Source organism: Arvicanthis niloticus, chromosome 14, assembly GCF_011762505.2.
Source record: "Arvicanthis niloticus isolate mArvNil1 chromosome 14, mArvNil1.pat.X, whole genome shotgun sequence".
NCBI classification, from domain to species: domain Eukaryota; kingdom Metazoa; phylum Chordata; class Mammalia; order Rodentia; family Muridae; genus Arvicanthis; species Arvicanthis niloticus.
In genome coordinates, this window is record NC_047671.1 from 22,049,240 (window position 1) to 22,066,496 (window position 17,257).

Here is a 17,257-nt window from a genome sequence, read left to right on the forward strand (position 1 = left end):
AAGCATCTATTATCTGTCTTCATAGAGAGCTGGTTCTCAATTGTGGGTTCCGACCCCTGTGGAGGTTGACTGACAGGGACCTAAGACCATCTGAAAATGCAAATTTCACATGGTCTTAGGCACTGATACTCCCTCCTCTATACGTCTCCAGGTGGGTCCATGCACAAGCAGATACTCCCACATACAGCACTGAGGGCTGTATTAAAGGGCTGGAGCTTTAAATCCCATTTGGATATCTAATGATCTTTAGGCATCTTTACCCTGGTGTAGAGCATCTGAGACATCTAGCAAGCTTCCCTGCTGTTGGGGCCTCCAGAAGCACGGCCCATGGGCCCATCTTTGTACAACCCATCTTCCAGTGATCCTGCTTTGCAGGGTTTCAACAGAACCTTGTGTCCCAGAGGGAAGAAATGCACAGACCTGTTGAGGGCAAAATCCTAAGACATGCACACATTTCCCTAACACATGCATAAGTTTCAGCTTACGGCTGAAAAAAATCTGTCCTAGATTGCACACATATAATTCTTATTTTTAAATTCCCAATTTATTAGAGTGTGACCCATTTTAAGGGTTGTCTGGAGTGACTGCACCAAGAGTGGTCCTAAAGAAACATTGTTTATCCCATGCATTTTTTCACACTGTCAGACATCAGCAGAGTGATTCTGCTTCCCTATCCTGGTCACCAAGGAAACCATTTCTCTTCAGCTCTTCTCTTTTGGGTGTTGATTTTTCTGTGAGATGAGCTCTTGGATCTGGGTTTACTAGGAGAAGCAGGTGTTCTGGTCAGTGAGCAGTGAGTGGTAGTAGGGTTTTCTTTTTCTTTTCCAAGCTCATCCAAGCTAGATGCCGCTGGGGAAAGGAAACTTTGTTGAGAAAATTCCTTCATTACATTGGCCTGGAGGCAAATCTGTGGTGCTTTTTTTTTCTTGATTAGTGATCTATTCCCCATTGTGGGCAGTTGTTATCTCTGGGCAGGTGTAGTCCTCAGCTGTATAAGAAAGCAGGCCAGTGAGTAGTGTTCCCCTGTCATCTCTGCTTCAGTTCCTACCTCGAGCCTTTGTTTCACTTGAAACTTTCAGTTCCTACCTTGAGCTCTCCTCAGACTCCCTACAGACTAAGTAAGCTGTAAAAAGAAAGAGACCCTTTCTTCTCCAAGTTGCTTTTGGTCATGGTCTTTTTTCCATCAATAGAAAGCGAACTAGAAAAAGAGGGAAAAGAGCTAAAATTTTTACTCTCAAGATTGTCCTTCCTTGTAAGAGAACCCATTCTAAGGCCTTGCTTTGTTTTTCCTCAGGCAACTAGAATCAACAGAGGTGTCATTTTCTTTTAGCCAAGTATGCCAGTCCATTTTCATCTATGCTGTGTGTCTTAGTTAGGGTTTTACTGCTGTGCACAGACACCATGACCAAAGCAACTCTTATACATTTAATTGGGGCTGCCTTACAGGTTCAGAAGTTCAGTCCATTATCATCAAGATGGGAGCATGGCAGCATCCAGGCAGGGATTGTACAGGAAGAGCTGAGAGTTCTACATCTTCATCTGAGGGTTAATCATGTAATACTGGCTTCCAGGCAGTTAGGATGAGGGTCATAAAACCCACACCCACAGTGACACGTCTACTCCAACAGGGCCACAGCTTCTAATAGTGCCACTCCCTGGGATGAGCATATACAAACCAAATTTTTTTTGTTTGTGTTTTCGAGACAGGGTTTATCTGTGTGGTCATGGCTGTCCTGGAACTCACTCTGTAGACCAGGCTGGCCTAGAACTCAGAAATCTGCCTGTCTCTGCCTCCCAAGTGCTGGGATTAAAGGCATGCGCCACCACCACCCAGCCTTCTTACTCCTATTAAAGTCTGGTCTCTCCTTGTCTTTCAGGGCCCTTGTTTCTGTCTTCCTTCCCTCTTCCATTCCCTCCACAGTCCTTGATCTCTGCTAAAGCACTCCCAGCAGGAATTCAAGTCCTGTTGACTCCTCAGCCTCCTTTCCTTCAGGTACCATTGGAAGTAGCTTTGGTCATGCCCACCAAAGACCTCTTCAGCTGTCAGAGCCAGTGGCTGTTTCTGGAGCATTCTCGAGCTCAGCTGCATTTGGTCAGTTCTTGGGACTTGTCTTTGTAATGTTCTTTGGGAATGGTGTCTCTTGAGCCTTTTTCTTCTCATGGTCCTTCCTGGTCACCTGGATGGCCTCTGCTTTTGAAGCTTTATATCTGAGTGAATCTCAAAACTTAGTTCTGAACTCCCTTCTGTTCCCAAGCTGTAGTTTAAGTTAGATCCTTGGCAGGATTTCTGCCTATGGAGTCCTTACCTTCTGGATTTGTATAACCAATGCTTTGACATCTCTCCGGACATCTTGTAAAATCACTGCATTTTCATTTGCGCGAAGTCAAACGCATGCTCCCTTTGCACAGCTTCTTTCCCTCTCTTCAGCAGCTCAGACGGGGATTCTCCACTTCTGCCTCCTTTGCCTCTCCTTTTCATGCTCCGTGTCAGTCAGATGAGCATCCACAGGCTGTGTTACTTTATCCCTGGCACATGTCTCAAGTCCTTCTGTCTCCACTGCCTAATACTCAACTGATTATCTTCTTGTGCCTGGAAGGTACAAGATCGAAGGATTTTTGCTGCTCCCACTACAATGTGGTTTCATAGACATTTGAAGCCAGGTTGTCACTCTGTGGCTTGTGTATCGGTGTTTTCCTTTTACAGTGGAAGCGAGCGTCATCTCTGAAGGGACTCTGGCCAGTTTGAGCATGAAGAAGGGCTCTGGCAGGCCTTGCCCTTCTCCCCATTTCCTCTGCCTTGCTAAAACCATTAGATGACATTCCTAAAGCCACCAAGGAGCATCTCCTTATTTGTCCACTTCCCCTCCTGGGGCTGACTGCCAAGGTCCAGCTATCAAAGCATTGAAGTCCCGCAGTCAAAAGCCCCCATTTGGCTCGCCTAATTAACATGGCCAATTAAAATTAAACACGGCACCCTCAAACAGGGCTTCCTCTTTTGTCTTTATAAACCACCATTTTTCTATGGACCACATCTGTCTCCCTTCTATCCAGAGGCTGTCCTTTGTCCCCCTTCTGGACAAATATCCCTGCCCCTCCTCCCTTGTTCCCTTCCCCTTCTCCTTTGTCCTCTATCTGATGTCTTTGTCTCTTATTCCCTGATCTCTGTCTCTCTGGAGAAAATAAATCTCCTTTGTGCTGAGAATTTGGTCTTGAGGGGAGGGGTCCTGAGTCGGTACCTTTTCTTTCAATCTCTCTTTGACCTCATTAGATGTCCTGAATGACCTAGATTCGGCCTTCTTAGTTGCCTTCTGCCACTTTCCTTTCCCATGTGTTGGTCACACTTAGACTTTTCTTCTAGTCCCTAGATACTGGATTCCTTTCTGAATTTGGGACCTTTGAAATTGTCTCTCTCTTGGCCTAGAAACTTTTCCAAGTAGCTTCCAGGCCAAGAAAGTAGAATAGCTCCAAACACAGTGAATAGCTATCAGCAAGGGAAACAGAAGTGTAGTTTCTCCAATATTCTGTGTTGTTAGTGTCTATCTGAATTAATGAATACGTGGAAGGTCTTTTAGATGTGGCATTCCCAAGAAAAAAGAGATTGGAGAAAATGAGGAGAAAATTGAGATAGATCCAGAAAGTGAGGAGAGTGCTTCCCCTACACCCATCTCACGTCCTGTGCCAAGAGGAGATTCTCCAAGGTCGAGGGAGGAGAAAAGAGTAAGCTTATGTGCTGTTAATTTCTTATTTCACCTACTTGGGTGTTTTGCCTGCATGTGTAAAGGAGTCATATCTCCTGGAACAGGAGTTATAGACAATTGTGAGCTGCCATGTGGGTACTGGGAATTGAACTTGGGTCCTTTAGAAGGGCAGCCAGTGCTCTTAATGGCGCAGCCATTTCTCCAGCCCCAGCTTATGTGCTTTTTGATTCCAGGTTGAGGCACACGCATTGCAGCAAGACCCAGGGGTAGAAATGAAGGAGGTAAAGAGAGGTATGGGTGTGAAAGGAGACTCGCTCATCCGTAGCTCACTCCAGAAAAGTGCCAGGTCGTGTCATCAGGTCAAGGGAACCACACAACAGTGCATGCAAACAATCTCTGCAGGTAGGTGACTCAGGGCTGCATAGCTACCATGCATAAAGTTACTCAACTTATATCCCAAAAAATATGTGGATAAAAAACCCAAGGAAGGGGCTGTGAATGGAGGGTGCATACCATTGCTGGCTGCCTGGATTGTGAGAGCCAGTGACACACATTCTACATTTCCCAGGTCACATACCTCACTCAGTGATATTATAGTGGTAGCCATGGTGGGAATATGTATACTAGAGGAATCAACAAATGCTAAAAATCCCTTTTTCTTTTTTCCCTTCTCAGAGGTCCTGACTTTACCAGCACACAAATGACACCAGACCTGTAACTTGCTAAACAATCTTAGATTGTCTCCAAATAGAAATATAATTAATTAATAGGAAATACATTTTATTTTCTTACTGCTTTATTCATCTTCCTCTCTTGAGTGTTTCTTCAGGTCAAGACCAATGCTTACTATGATGATGGACATGAGTCAAGGTGACGGGTTTACTTATAATACTTGTGAGGCATTGGTATCGGAAGTCATGTTCTAGAACGGGACCTCTCTCTACCTGGTTGTGAGATGAGAGGCAAAGTTCAGCTTCTGCTTCCTAGGAATGCAAGCCACACACCAGCTCCAAACCTGGACCTACATTAGTGACTCCAGAGACTGGGCCACCTGCATCAGAAATATGCTTTGTCAGAATCCTTGCGGCTATTAGGGATAGGGTTTCTATTCTATGTTCTTGGTGGTACACACTCTCTGTGGAAGTCAGGTCTGGCTATGGTCAGCAGTATAGCCACTGTTTATGGTAACAACACCCTTTAATTTAGGATCTAGCTGAAGGGAACTAGTAGTAGGGAGAACTTGGAAGAAGTTCTGAGTGATGGGGCCAACAGCTCCATCAGATGAGGAACTAACCATATGTCCAAGTATGAAGCCAGATAGCAGGGAGGAAGCCAGAAGTGGGGGTAGCCTTTGAATAGGACACATACTGAGAATGCTTTCTGAGCTAAGGTTTTTCAGGAGTAACTGTTGTCAAAAATGACCTAGGAATAAGGTCGGGACTTCCAGTCAGTGCAGAGATAGGAGAGAGAGCTTAGTGACCAAGAAATGAAGGCCAGTTCAAAACCTGTACAGGGTAGCAATTGTCTTTATCTTCTTCTGTGTTGGAACCCAGTCCACTGGCTGCTGGAATTGAGGCTACCTATCTCAAAGGGGGTGTACTCTGGCTGGCACCTCTGTTATAGAACCATTATGCTGGTCCTGATGAACTGTGTATGTCATGCAAATGCAGAAAATAGAGCGGCCAGAATAGGAATCACTTTGCAGACAGAAAAGAATGAAATAGCTGCTCAGAGAAATAGAGGTAAGAAATGGAAAGTTCCCTGGGTGTTTTAGCTGTTTTCTTGGGCTTGAAGTCTTGTAGAAGCGTGATTTTGGCAACCTGAGCCGTACCTTAGGTCTTTTGCATTGTTTTTACTTGGTTACTTCTTCCTTCTTCTCCCTGCCTCCCTTGAGCCTGAGGCCTCTGCTGTATACCTCAGAGAGTTAACTTTGTCATCTTCATTCTTTAGATGTTTGGAAGGGGCTGTGTCTAAATTTGTCTCCATAGTGTCATTGTATTTCATGGATCCTAAAAATGTCAGGAGCTCAGACAGAATATTCTTTGGATTCAAAGCACTTTGGTGTTAAGAATGGGGGGGGGGGTGTCATATTAAACTTTCTTGTGGATGGCCCCATGAACCAGGGTGTTCTTTTTTTTTTTTTTCCCTTTCTAAAGAAATAGACATGTGATCTCCAGCTGCTTTAGACAAATGTCCTTATGCAGGCCCTCAAAAAGCCTGTGTGCTGAGAAGGCACAATGTCCCCTAGGGCAATGATCACTAGAGCCTCAGCTTCACTGAGAAAATTGGGAGTAGTGTTTAAATGAAAAATAAAAAGTAAAAGAAAGAGATCGTGACAGCTCCTAAGAGGCTGAGGGTTTTATTATAGATGTAAGGGGAAAACGGGCAGAGACAGAGATGTCAGAGAGAGCTCAGAGTGAACGGCCAAACTGAGGAGGGCCATGGGGGGGGGAGGGGGAGGGGAAGGAGAGCAAGACAGGCAGGCAGCCTGGACCAACAAAAGTTTCCAAGTGTCTGGCATAGTCAAAATGGCTGAGTTACATATGAGCCAGAGAAGCTGTCGAGAGGGAAGTTCAGCCTAGTTCTAGGACTAGAGAAGTTTGGGGTAAAGGGCAGGGTATACCAACCATGAGAACCCTGTAACAGGTAGGGACTGAGGGATGCTGGGAGAACCTGGCAGCCAGTGTCAGCTTTGATATGTTAATAAGCACCTTAGTTAGCTGTTTGTCCAGAGTTTGAGACCTAATAGTGTTTAATCTTAGACAAACACTGAAGTGACCGAAAGAAGGATTGGTGCTGTGCTCCACCGTGGCACTGAGTGGCAGTTGCTTGGGGGCAGTTGATGGGCAGCAGTTAGAATCTAAGGCAGTTGGGAAGGGTGGTTCTATGGAACAGCTGTGGATGATCCCAGCAACTAGGGCTTTTATCCTCTGGCAGGTGTTGTGGGTCACAGGCTGGGGCTGAGGGAGGCTCACAGGACTTGCCATGTGTTAAGAAGCACATACCTCTTGATGCTCTTAAAGTGTCTTATCACTGAGTTTGGGATCAAGTCCTGTGAATAGCTGGAAGAATGAACCCAAAGAAAGAGCAGCGGGCTGAGGCAGGGAGGGGTTGGTGAAGGGCCTGACAATAGAGGACTAACTGTGTTGTACTTCTGCCTCCAATGACAAGGCTGCTTGAGTGTATCCAAAGCCCAAATCAGAGGTTGGTGGCCAGGCTCTCACAGATGGAGCCAGGGGATGCCCACATGGTGTTACCAACAAGCCAAGAAGCAAGTGGGCAGACAGTCATTTCCAGAGCAGTATCTAACGGGAGCAGCACCAGGCCAACTGTGTTGGACTTGACAATAATTGTGGCCCCTGTTTCCCAAAGGCTTACTGAAATGTGTAGAGAAGGACAGCATCTTTCCAATATCAACAGCCACACTGCTTTCCTGACAGATTGTTTGCCTGACTCCAAACTACTCACCATAAAGCATGTAGAGTTGGTCCCTTCAAGGTCCTCTTCTGACCTCCAGGCCAGTCCTTGCTTATTGAAGGGGCTTTCCTCACCTCACTTGAAGGCTTCCCTAGAAAAACACAGCGGAAGTGCCATGTTCTAGGTTTCCCAAGATCCCAGGGCCTCCCTACTGCACGTGGTCCCTGCTTCCTGTCTCTTTGTTCATAGTATTTATCACAAGGACAAGTACTTTTCTAGCTGGGTGTGGTTCCCCACAGCAGGTTCACTTGGCAGAGCCTTCATCCTGCATGGCATGGTGTGTACACACACTTGTGTACATGGGGTAGATGAATGGGGCACGAGTTTCTCTCTTTTCTGACTTAGGCTTAATGTCTTCAGCCAAGGGGAGGGCAGCCTCAGAGTGTCAGCAGCCTTGATGTTGGCACTCAGATTTTGTGGGACTCCAAGAAACTTTTCCAACAGGTGGCCAGGTGGTTTCTCAAAATACCCAGCTCTCTGTGCCTGGTGTCCTTTGGTCTCTTTTCAACACTGGACATCCCGGTCTCTTTCCACTTGACAAGCCAGTTGCTCCCTAATGTTTTCCTCTGGTTTCTCTTCCTCTAAGTTATTTGCAGGATTTGTTTTGTGATTAATCTTTTGCCACCTGATTGATTATTGAGGTGTTTTTAATTTTTTTCTTTAATGTGTGCATTTCTCTTTTCTCACTATGTTCTTGAAGGGGTTAAAAAAAAGGACCACTGTGGATTTTGTACTTCTCCACAGCACCCTTCCTTGTAAATAGATAAAGCAAAACTTCAATAAAATTCTTTAAGTGGCAGATGAAAAGGAGTAATATATGTTGGTTCTTATAACTTCATTGATCACATGTAGGCATGCTTTCTTTTTTTTTTTTTTTTAAAAAAACAAACTACTTTAATTATTCTTGTGTCCTTAAATCCTTGAGTTCACACCTGGAATATTAATAGATATTGAGTGAGTTGATTTTTTTAAGACAGAGAAAGATAAACATTATCAAGCTACTTCTAATTAATCCACGACATGTTTAGATGTTCCAGTAAATAACAAAACAGCAAGGGAGGAATGATTAGGACTTAAAATTTTTGGCTGACTTGTGCATCATTAAACTCAACCAATGGAATGGATTTGCCATTTCACCACAGATCTCAGTGGGGAAATATTATTTGGATTATAGAAATTTACATCACGGTCGAGCATGTCATTACAGGAGTGTTAGGTCTCAAACCTAATACAAATAGCTGACTGAGGTGCTATTAACATTATCAAAGCAGAGAAAGTCTGGGAGGTTTGCTCAGCATCCCTCAACCCCCTACCTGTTGTGGGGTTCTCCTGGCTGGCATACTCTGTCTCCTACCCTAAACTCTCCAGCCTAGGGGCTGGGCTGGGCTGCCCTTTCCTCAACCTAGCTGCTCTTCTCTATACAGTCCAGCCATTTTCACTACGCTGGTCCTTTTGGCCCTTTGGTCTCTTACCCTCTTGGTCTCCTGGCTCACCGGTCCCCTCTCCTTGTTCTCACATGGCCCTGGTCAGTCTGTTGGCCATATCCACTCTGGACTCATCCACATGTCCATCTCTCCCTCTCTATGTGCTCTCCCTCATATCTACAATAAACCACCTCCTCCACCATACCTAGGAGCAGTCATGTCCTTTTATGTGTTTAATTCACTGGATACGGTCCTGAGGAATAGTAGCATCCACGTAAACTAATTTGCAACAAGAGTAGTGCAAAACAGAAGGAGGGACTTGTTTCTGGTTTCTATTATTAACCACAGGAATGACTTTGGACCAGGCACTCCTCCAGGGCCTGCTAAATTTGTCTATAAACAGAGAGTTCTGTCAAGTTTCTTCCCGTTTTAATACTGGGAGATTTACTTCCTGATCATGGTGGTGCACCTGAAGGTCATTGTGACGAAGTGAGAAATGACCTGGTGAGAGACTGACTGCCAACTTTGGTCAGGGCTGGGCAGTAAAATATATAATAAGAAACTTAACCTCAACCCCAGAGATTGACAAGTATCATACAGAGCTTAAAAAAAAAAAAACCAACAAAAAACTGTTAACCTTTGCTGTATCAAGGGGAAGTCTTTAGAACTGAACACCAGAGCTTAGGCCTTGAGTTTCATCATTTCATCACAGAAAGATTTAGCCTCCAAGGATCTGGGGGAGCTGATGTATGAGGAGAATGAACTAAAAGTATCTTCAAAAACAGGTGGTAGGAGTATGAGGAAGATAAGGTACCTTAAATTTATTTTTAATATGGTGACAATTCCACCATTAACTTTATATATAGCATTGGGCTAAATACTTAACAAAGATACTTAGCAAGGACATTCCTGGATCTCATTTTCTATAGAACAATAATAGAGTTGAAATCGATGATCCTCTACTCCCTTTCAGCTTCAGCAACATGCAATTTAAACTTGAATCTCTGAATAACAGAGGACTTCCCGACTCGATCCTCTCTTCTCTACAGCTTACTTTCCCTTTGGAAGTTAGAAGGGCCTAAGGTTAACATTGCTATACAACCCACACCAACGCCTAAGAGATGCTGTGCCAAAGAATTCTGTCCTTTCTCCAGCTAGGGACTTCCTGTGCCAGTGCTGATGGATCCAAAGAGAAAAACCTCACACGATGAGAGCACTAATGGCCGGTTACTAGTAGAATAAACCAGCAGTTTCTTGGGATGTTTCTCAAGATCTTTGCTCCTGCTCCTTACGTCTCCTCACAATGGCAGATTTCCCCGTTAGTCACTGTCATTTCAAGTGAAGAAAAATGTCTCACTTCTACCTGGGTTGTTTCTTTCCTCTCATGAGCTGGATGGTTGTTCAAAGGGATGACATTTTGTTTGGGTGGTCCAGCAGCCTGAAGCTTGGGGACACATTTCTGTTGGCCATTGTCTTTCATTGAGATCAATGAAAGTGTCCTTTTAGATCACCAAAACTGATAATAATTGATAATGATCAGTATGATTACCAATGACTATAATGTCTCTCAGGGCTCTCAGATACACTGTGACTACAGTTGTCTAAGAGTAAACTTAATACGCTCACTCGGTGGCTCACGGTCCTGTTAGCTCACATCATGGCTTCTGATCACTGCTCATCTCTGTCAAGATGTGTGGTACCACATCAAACTTGTTTAAGCAAAACTAAGAATTTGACCAGATAATTCAGAAGCCTTGAAATATAATAGCTTCAGTGTTGATTATATCCAGGGGTTTAAATATGATCAAGATTCCCACTGAATCTTGAGTCTTTGTGTCTCCCTGTGTTGACACTGTTTCTGAGTAAGATCCCCATGCATGGTGGCAAATGTAGCTTATGTCATAGTTCTCTGAGACTCAGAAAAAAAAATGACTTTTACCTCATAATTTCAGTTAATGTTCTAAGCTTGAGGTTTGCTTGTGCAAATATCGGTCACAAGCCTTCTTTTGCTGCAGTTACTGTACAGCTGTGGGGAGAAAACTCTGGAAGAGCCTGGCCAGGGGTACCTCTAAGCGTTAGTACTAGGACTGGGGAGGGAGGTGCTACACGGGTGCTGGTTGACTTCGTGGTTCCTCACATAGTTAAGGGCATTTTTCCAGAAGAACCTGAGAGGCTCTGAGCCCACATTGTTGTCAGTGCTTCCTGTACAATTGCTTGATGCTGGTAGTTCTACTAAGTTTCCACAAGGATCTCTTTCTGTTCACTCACTTCCTAAAGTGTTTTTTTGCTGTGATAGGGCCACCCATTAGCCAGGAGATTCTTTGCCACTGGAGTTATTGCTTTTCCTGGACATCTTCAAGCATACGGTTCTGGCATGACTTCTGGCATCCAGAGATTTCCAAGCAAAGTGGGGACAGTCTAGACTCCCACGTCGGAGGCCCTAGATTCAAATTTAAGTTCATATTCTGAATTTGGCTAAGGCTTAGCCTATCATCCCAGTTTCCTGGATTAGTGCAAAAACCATCAGTTTCTTGTACTAACTGTAGAGGGCTTTGGGGGAAGGGTGGCAATCTGAAGGAGATAAGTGAATGGAGGGTGCCTCTATAAAAATCCAAGTGGTATCTAGAACAAAGGTCATGTGTTGTATACTTTAATATCCCAGATATTTGACTGAGCAAGTTTTAAAATATGTCACCCATTTATTAATGTTCCCAGGTATGTTCAGTCAAGACAGAAGTACCTGCTTCTGCTTCCACTGTGTGTTTATGCATCATGAGTCTACGCCAGGTTCTGAGGGGCCCTGGTGAGGGACAGAGAGCCAACTTTATTACATGGGCACTAATGAGCCCTGCGGTCTTCCCTTCCTCCGGGATCTTGTGTTAGAAGACAGCAGGGCTCTAGGTACACACACGGTGTAAAATACACACACCTTGAGTGGTGGAGTGTCTATGGGCTGTGATCCTCCTAGGCCTTCAGACACTCTTAAGGAACATTGCTAATTGAAGATAAATGTGATTGTCTTCAGTTTAAAGGATTTTTTTTAAAGATGATTTCTATGAGCAAAACAAGTCCTGGGCTAAAGTTCCCTATATACTTGGGAGTTTGGCCCAGGGTGGGTGACAGGTGCTGGGACACAGTCTCAGGCCTGAGCTGGTTAGAAGAGGAGCCATGGGACCCGGAATAAACTGAGAAGGACAACTGCCATTCTGTGTTTTATTTACCTGTGGGGTCCCTAAAGCTTGGACTATAATTCAGAAACAAAGCGTATCTCCATTGTTGCCTATCTTCTGTAAAAAGCCAAGGGGATAAAAAGGAAAAAAAAAATCTCTTAATCTCTTAAAGCGGAACACTGAGTAAAACATCATGTGTGGTAATCAAGTAGACAGATTATTTAAGAAAGTCCCATTAGTGTTCCTGAAGACACAGAACACACCCTCTTATGACTGGATTCCAGTGTAAACATGTCACAAGGCTCCCATTAGGGCTGCAAGTGTGGGTGCAGCAGCCAATCTAAACTGTTGGGCCACTGTGAGAACTGTGCCCCAGGCCCGAGATCACAAATGGATTCCCTGTATGTTTAAGCCAGCCAGCCAGGATGTGTTATTTGATTTACACAGGGTTTTAGGAAAGCTCAAATTGGTCGTAGACATCAAAAAAGCTGGGAGTTTCCCATTACTGAAAACTGCTTCTCTTGAACCCCTCACCTCCCCCAGCTCCAAATAAAACAATCTGGAAGATCAAGCATATATGGTGAGAGCTGACTGGGCCAAACCCAAGCTCTTGTCACCTCTGACTGACAGAGCTTTTCCGCTTTGAGGCGTTTGGCTGCCTTGTCTCTCTCCTCCCCTGGCCCTGTAGTTAACACATCTCTATTTACAAGAAGAAGGCAATAGACTACATTTGTTTACAATAGGTGGGAGTTTTCTACATTTAACGCTCCTGGAAAACAGACCCAACCTGGAAGTATTACATCAATGTTTATGAGGCCAGAAACTTACACTTGGCAAACCTGCGCTTCTCTCATGTATGACTGGAGATTGTTAGGCAAGTAGCAGCCTTTCCGAGTAGGCTGAGGCTTCTAATACAGGTGCATTTGGCAGCTGCCTGTGGCCATCGTGGCAACCTTCTAGGGAGGATCCAGCCCTCCCCTACCCCTACCCCTCTGCTGTGTGGGAAGAAGAAAATTCGTTTATTTATTCTGTTTTGTGCTTGTCAGAAAAGTTGGTTGGCAGAGGCTGGAGCTGAGGAGATAAAAGTAAGAAAACTCTAAGGAGGGACTAAAAAATGGAGGAGACTGGAGATGAGGTTTTTTTTTCCTTATAAGAAAAGTCCTTAAGACTTCTCATATGTTCTGGGCACAGTCCCGAGGTCCCAGAGGAGGCACTGAGATGACGTTGTAGATTAAACGGTTAAAATTGGGCTCCACCCTTTGTGGGCAGTTAGTGGAGACTCTCACACTGTAATGCTACCACAGAAGGAAAGCAACCCTTCCTTCCAAACTTGCCTTCTGCTCTCCCTTGCTCTATCCAGGCAAATCCCTGCCAAGGGAAGCTGTCTGGCTCTTCTCAGATACAGTAACCACTCTGTCCACTAGCTGCCTGCCTGCCCTTTCTCCAGGCAGACCTGGTAACGTTTCCTTCCAACAATTGCTTGTACTGAATTCTGATATAACTAAAGTCATGCTGAAATTCAAAGGGAGATCAGTTTCTCCTCCTTCCTCCTTGCCCCTCTTTTTGTCACTTCTCTTTCTTCTAGGTCTAACCCACTAGATTTTCTTTCTGTCTCACTTTTAACTGTATGTATGTATGTATGTATGTATGTATGTATGTATGTATTCTTGTGAAATAGAGAATATAAATTCTTTCAAATGTTTTTCACAAGCTCTCACCAACCAAAGCCTTAGAATTGATTCTGAACTTCTAAGTCACTTCTCTCTTTCTCTCCCTCCCCATCTTCCTCTCCAACCCCCTCTATTTTTCTTTCTCTGGGACACACACACACACACACACACACACACACACACACACAATGGTATAGACTTAAAAAAAAAAGCTTGCTTTCTGGATATAATCAGAAACAGAGTAATTTGAGAAATATAAAGCACCTCATCTGTCATGTGTGAACACAGTTGTATAGCTATTCGCTATGGGAAGATAAGATGACCAGTCTTGTCATTTGAAAGGGGACCATAGTGTCAGAATGGGAAGTCTGAGTTGTTCTGACTTTGGGGTGGTGGAAAGGGAGAACATTGGAGCCAACAGCCTGGCTGTTGGGGGACAGGCATGGTGGGAAGGGGCATGGGCATCTTCTCCCAAAGAGGAATCACTGAGAACCTAGATGGATGCCCAGGTTTCCTGTTGAAACTGTAATAGGTGCTCTCGTCAGGATTAGCAGAGCACTGAGACTGTGATAGGTATTCTCTTCAAGATTAGCAGAGCATAATCCATGTTTTTTTTTTTTTTTCTTTTTTTGCCAACAGCTTCTGTGCAAGTTTGCTTTTTTGGGGAAACTGGAAGAGGAAGTTAATTTTCATGGCTCCCAGGGTATAGAAGTGATGGTGGTGGGGTGGGAGGCCTGTGTGTGTGTGTGTGTGGGGGGGAAACAAAGGGACCCATAGTGTCGTTGGGCTCGCACAGAAATGGCAGGACACCCTCATTTTCTCCTGGTTTTCAGGGAGCAAGGCTGGGGGCCAGGGTTCAAAGATGCTTCTATGTGGTCAACTTCTCAGAGCCAAGTTGGGTGGGACTCTACAGGGGGTGGGGCAAGCACACCTTTCTGTTAGTGACTGGTTAAGCTCGCTACTGATTTCCAAGAATTGGAAAAACAAAAAAGCTGGGAGGTGGTTAGTGAAGATATGTCCAGGCCAGCTGGGCAATCAAGTGGGACACTTAGACTCTGTGGAGAGGACTGAGATTTGAGAGAAGATAAGGAGGCACAGCAAGTCAAGAAGTCTGATCAAGCTGGCAAAGATAGTATTACTCATACAGGTTATATACTCTGAAAACAGGATATGGGGAGGGGTAGGAAAGGAAAGAGGGCTTTGCAGGTGGAGGAAGCTAGCTGCAGCTGCAGGGTCTAAGTTATTTTCACAAAGCCTTGCCATTACTAGGGTTTCTAAAAACATCTATCTAGCAGGATGTTGGCTAAATCTAGAGATCAGGAGGAAGGGTTACTAAGGTGGGTTGCTATGAGGCCTTGTTTGAAGTTCTGAGAACTGACAAGTGAATCATGAAAGGTAAGCAGAAAGAATAGTAGATAGGAGAGCCAAGGGTGTTTGCCAAGAGTAAGGCCTTGCCATGGCTTTCCACAAAGACACCAGAAACGAACAGCTAAAGGGAGTGAGCAGGTGCTGGGTAAAGGCGCCAGTATGTCTGGGATATTCTGAGATCCTTTTGCTTTTCAGTCATCTTGCCCCTCTCCCCTGTTTTAAAAGGACAGTTAATGTATGTACAGCTTTTTTTTTTTTTTTTTTTACATTTCGTGAGAGGGTTATGAACACACCCTAGATCTTAGTATAGTTATGCAAAACACGATGACAGTCCAGCAGACTGTGTCCTGCATAGCTCCATCTCTGTCCTCCTTTCCTGTGTCTGTAAATTGGAGGTAATGACAGCCTCTGTCTACTATGTGGGACAGGAGGGGGTATTGAGACAGGAAGCACAGAGTGCTCAGTCCTGAAGCCCCTCTCCCCCTGCTACACCCAGTGTGGTGTGGTTTTACTTTGAATGGCTCTGTAAGGGACTCTCACTTGTTCTGTGGGGTGCACCAACGACCCTTTGTCTCCTTAGCTAGGATCTCCTTGATTTTAACCTGAATCGTAGCTTCCTTCCCAGTGGAAACCCACTTCATCCACAGGAGACAGTGAGAACTAGAATATTGCTTGGGAGCCCTGTGATTTGCTCCGCCTCCGGGTCCCTGTCTGCCATCTCCTGCTCTGGCTCTCTGACTTAGGCCAGGCCTTCTTCTGCTCTGTAACTCTGGTTCCTTCCCCCAGAGCAGCCCAGGGCCTCTCCCCTAGGATGTATTGTGCACATCCTTCCTGTGTCTGGGAGCGATTTCCTTCTCAGGTGAGCCTCATCTTTCACATGCTGGTACTTCCAACAAGCACATTAAGATCCTCCAACCCATATATCTATTAAGTATGAGCAAGTGACCTTGGGACATGAGACTGCCTTTCCTTTAAGGACAGGGATAAGCAAAAATGTGTGACCGGCCCACCTCCAAAGAGACAGGCTTTCAGTATCAGCATTTCCTTGTGGTAGCTTCCTGCTGATGCCCTCTCAGAGTAGCTGTCCTCGAGGGAGTGATAGACCTGTTAGCACTGTTCCTTACAGTCCTGCTATCTGGCCCTCTTTGCCACATTTGTGTCTCTCATGGATGTGACACTCACTCCTCACTGTAGAGAGAGAGGTGTTTATTATTTCCACAGCTTTGGAACTGTAGTCCCAATGATGCCTCTCATCTACATAAAATAAAAACCCCTTCCCCTCTCAGGGCAAAATGAAAATCCGTTGACTTGCCCCAGAATTTCAACAGTGCACAGTTATGAGCTCTCCTACACTATTTCTCTCCTGGGTTGTCTACTCCTTTGGCCCTAGATCTGTGGAGGGGGCACACCACTCCTGGCTCCAGGAAAGTGCTTCTCCCAAGTCTTTGCAAAGTTGTTTCTACAGAGACAGCTCCACAATGACACTTCCGGGAAGACAGGGTTCAGCTCTTCCTTTTTGTCTCGGAGGCTTTGATGATCTGCACCTGCACCCTTCTTCATTTATCTGCCTGCTTTGGTGTTGTCCCCCCCATCCCCCGGCCCCCACCCCACTGGGGTGGTAGAGTGGCTGAGGCTGGTCTGTGTAGCTTCCTGCTTCACTGACACCCACAGTGGTACCTGGCATGTAGTTGCTCAGTGATGCTTGGGATAAATGTCTTGCTTTTTGATCTGGCTGTGCACCCCCTAACGCCAGGGGAAACAATGGCCTCAGTTTTTCTTTTGTTTGGTCTTTAAAGTACCCGGAATGTAGAAAGTGCTGGGTGAACGCCCTGGCTTAGGGTTTGAATGTGGTTGGAAAGGAAGACTCATGGAATAATGGCTTCTGAGCCGTGCCAGAAGTGGGTCTTCTTTTACGTGCTGTGTAAAACGTGAGGGTATGTAGCTGTGATTTGGACTCCCTCCTACGGCTGCTGCTGAGTAGCTGTGGGCTCTTAGGGCAGGCAGAGGAGCAAATCACCACGCAACCCTTACAATTCTTGTTTCTCACACCTGTGACCACAAGAAGTCGACACGGGTTGTTTGAGGGATCTCTCCCACTTTTAGATTCCAGACCCCGGGGTCCTCCCAGGCTAGCACCAGCGCTGTGTTATTTCCTTTTTGGCTTCATTAACAGGTGTGAACATGTATTGGCCACGGGAGCCCAGAGCGATGGGCTCAGAGGCAATATACTTTCCACCAGGGGGAAGAGACACAGACAGGGAAGGGACAGCTTTAGTGAGAAGCTGAGAGACACTGGGAAAGAGGGGGGCTGCAGCTGGAGAGCTGGGGTTCTGTGCTGGCCCCACCTAGCTGTCTGTGCCCAGGCGCCTTATGCACTGGACCGCTCAAGGCACAGCACCGTGCTCACATGTGAAGGGATCTGGGACGGCACACTGCTGATGGAAGACAAG